Below are 3,967 nucleotides of genomic sequence, written 5' to 3'. Positions count from 1 at the left end.
GGCACGATGAAGATAACAGCGATGAAGCCATGTGTCACATGTTTGTGGGGATGTACACAGACCTAAAGAAAGTTTAGCATAAAAGAAGGAGGAAGAACTAGTTACAACAGTAACAGTAGTTAATTGCTGCCAGTTACAGAAAAAAGTTACATTTCTTTGGATGTGTTAATAATGTAATTTATCTGTGGTAAACTTTGTTATCTAAATAAATGAATTTGAATTGAAACAATAAGATTAATATTCACAATATTTTCTAACCATGTATTAGTTCATTCAACAACACACACTAGTTACACAAAGTACATAATAGTTTTATATAACAAGGCAACATTTTGTTGCTCTGATGTGTTTGATTTATGAGTAAATGAATGTAAAAACTTTTTGATTTACTAAATCCAAGTATTTGGAATGAAAGGTTAAAAAAGGTCAATAAATTAAAGCTACAAAAAAGCTAATTGACTGAAATTTAACCAACAAATGTGTGTCATGTTCATAGAACTTAAGTTTGGTTGATGTATTTTGTTTAAGTTTTTAGATGGAAATATGGTGCATTCATTCAGATTATTTTTAAAGTGTGGACAGCAACTCCCACTCATGTCTTTCACTCTGTTTTTTTCTTCTCCATCTCTTCCTCATTTTACTGTCATGTAACAAAATTATCAATATAGACCCAAATATTGTCAGACTCCTACATCACCTACATACCTGCAGTAAATACTTGCAGTTCTGTGACCAAATCTGTTTTAAATGAATGACTTATTATTAGCCCCCATCTTTATGTACGTCTCCCACAGTGTGTGTCTGACAAGGTGATCAGCAACACAGGGGCACCACAGGGGACTGTCCTCTCCCCCTTCCTCTTCACCCTCTACACCACAGACTTCAGCCACTGCACAGAGACATGCCATCTTCAGAAGTTTTCTGATGACTCTGCGGTGGTTGGATGCATCAGCAGGGATGATGAGACAGAGTACCGGGCTGTGGTCGACTCCTTTGTCACGTGGTGTGAGCAGAATCATCTGCAGCTCAACGTGGCAAAGACCAAGGAACTGATCGTGGACTTCAGGAAGACCAGGAAACACTTGACCCCTGTTTCAATTCAGGGGGTCAGTGTTGACATTGTGGAGGACTATAAATACCTTGGAGTACACATTGACAATAAACTGGACTGGGCTAAAAACACCACAGCACTTTACAGGAAGGGCCAGAGTCGTCTCTATTTTTTGAGGCGACTGAGGTCCTTCAACATCTGCCAGAAAATGCTGAGGATTTTCTATGAGTCTGTTGTGGCCAGTGCGATCCTCTATGCTGTTGCATGCTGGGGGAGCAGGCTGAGGGTCGCAGATGCCAACAGACTTAATAAACTAATCCGTAAGGCCAGCAATGTTGTGGGGATGGAGCTGGACTCCCTCAAGGTGGTGTCGGAGAGGCGGATGCTGTCCAAGATAAAGACAATGTTGGATAACACCTCCCACCCACTCCATGACATGCTGGTCAGTCACAGGAGCACGTTCAGTGAGAGACTGAGATTACCGAAAAGCACCACTGAACGACACAGGAAATCATTCCTGCCTGTGGCCATCTCCCTGTACAACGCATCCACTTAACACACTGTTTGCTGCTACAACTACACATGTTTCTTTTCCAACTATTTATTTATGAGTGACTTATGTATGTATGTATGTATATATATGTATATATTGTACTATTCTTAGTTAGTGTATTATCTGTCTTGTCTTAATGTTGGTTTAAAATGGAGCACTGTAACAAAAAATAATTTCCCCCAGGGATCAATAAAGTATTCTGATTCTGATTCTGATTTACACATCCCACTCAATACTAGAGCCTGGTGTCACTCTACACTCCTCATATAAGAACAAATAGGCTGGACACCTTGCACTTAAACACAGTCAGTACTATTTTTTTTTCTATATGCAGGATTGTAAACAGATTCAATGCAACCCTAACCATTATTAAGACCAAGAGCAAATAAAACAGCTCATTATCCATTATAGCCACTGGCAGTCCATCAAGGTGCTAGAGCACAAACTTATGCAATTTTTCCATCTTTCTGTATAGATTATAGTACAAAGGTGGCATGAGGGGCGCTGCATTTTTAATCTCCAGAGTTGAAGCTATGGAAAGTATTAGAAGCCAAAATTCATCTTGTTTTCTTTAATGTTTAATCTTCTAATACCACCAGCTGCCTTTTGGAGACTGAGACCTCAAAGTCGCTCCTTTAATGTGTTGACTTGCTAGTTAGCTCAGTGCACTACTGTGCTAAAAGATATCCTGCGAGACTTGTTATCAAATGCTAAACTTTTTACCTTCAAATATGTTAGATTGCAAGTTGACCTCCAGTAAATGTCATATGTGTCTGCTGGTCAAATAAAGCTTCTGAGAGACATTCCTGCCAAATCCAGCCAGTTCCTACAGTATTACAGTACTACAGTCTTATTTTGTTTACTTCACTGGCAAAAAAAGACCTAAGCAATGTAAAATCAATAGGACTGACTTTGCTTGAGTCGACAATACATGGGAAAACACATCATAAGGAGGGTTTTGGAGTTTGGTTTTGTTTTTTTTAACACAACACAGAATTTCTGTGAACTATTTTTGCTAAAAGAAAAAAGGCGATGGGGGAAGGGTATAAGTGAAATTTATATTCTTGTGCAATTTGTAAATTGTGTTTTTCTTTCAATCAAGCTCCATCCTGGAAAAGAGATATACTTCAAGGGCCCTGGACTGCATGGGAAAATCCCCCCTAACTGGTGGAGGAAGCCACGGACACAAACAGAGGAGAGTTGGGGACTACCTGCTGTTTAAACAGATAGCGGGCCTGTGTGGCCGAGGCTGGAAAGGCCCCTGAACTTCGCTCCACTTCTGATGTTTAAAAGTCCCAGCGAGGGCTTTGGCAGTTCTCCTGAGAAATAACGAACTATCTGGCCAGAACAGCCTTTGGATCCCGGGATGGACCGCCAGCGGCGATGCAGAACCCTTTTGCTGATTGGTTAGCAGACATGCAGAACATTCTCCAGGGAGCGGATGCTTGGGTGGTTCAGGAGATTGCCAGGCAGCCGCGCAATTAACTCAAATAAGCTTTGTGGAGAATTACTTAATGTGTGTCAGGCCCTTGCTGAGTATACAAACTACAGAGAACATCTACTGTTGCAGCAGTTCACAAGAGATGCACATTAGTGTCCCGCCCCCAACTCCCTACAGCCTCACTTTCACAGTCTCTTCAATACCACAAACAATATTTACAATATTTCACATCAACGTGATATGAATGATAGATGCTACAAGTGCTATAAAAAACTCCTGGCTGCTGCTCGTAGTGGGAATATAATGACAACAGTTTCATTTCTGAATCAGGTTCAAGCAAACACCTGCCCTGAACTTTGTTCACCGTGTGGGGGCCAGAAGCATGAATCTTCCCACACAGAGCCAACGACTGACCAGGGACCAAAAACAACAGTTGTAAAAACAGATGAAAACAAAATACCTGCCCAGAAATGAAAGAAGTCTCCCTCGCACATGAAGAAAAAACAGGTGAAAATGAATCGATGTGACGTGGGCTGAATGGATCCTTGCAGATGAACTAGTTTTTTAGTTGAGTGGGTAAATATGAAATTCTAAATATCTGCAAAAGATCAAGCAATCAAACTGCAGCTGCTGAAGCCTGAATGTCTTTTCTCGCATCTCTGAGATGAAAAAACGACTGTGTTGATATGAAGCGACCTAATAGCAGCATGACCACCTAGGCTGATTTTATTGCTCCCATTTAAGGTTCACAGGAAATCTGTATTTATTTACAGGCAGATGTGAGTACCAATAATCCTATAATAACCCTAAGTAGTAACTGGGAGCCAACGAGCCTCCCCTCAACAGTTACTCTGTTATTCCAGCCGCCATACCCCTGCATTTCCTCAACCTGACTGGGGTAGGGAGCTAATCATAATATATT

This window comes from Maylandia zebra, linkage group LG19, assembly GCF_041146795.1.
Source record: "Maylandia zebra isolate NMK-2024a linkage group LG19, Mzebra_GT3a, whole genome shotgun sequence".
Taxonomy (NCBI): Eukaryota; Metazoa; Chordata; class Actinopteri; order Cichliformes; family Cichlidae; genus Maylandia; species Maylandia zebra.
Note: the sequence above shows the minus strand (reverse complement) of the source record.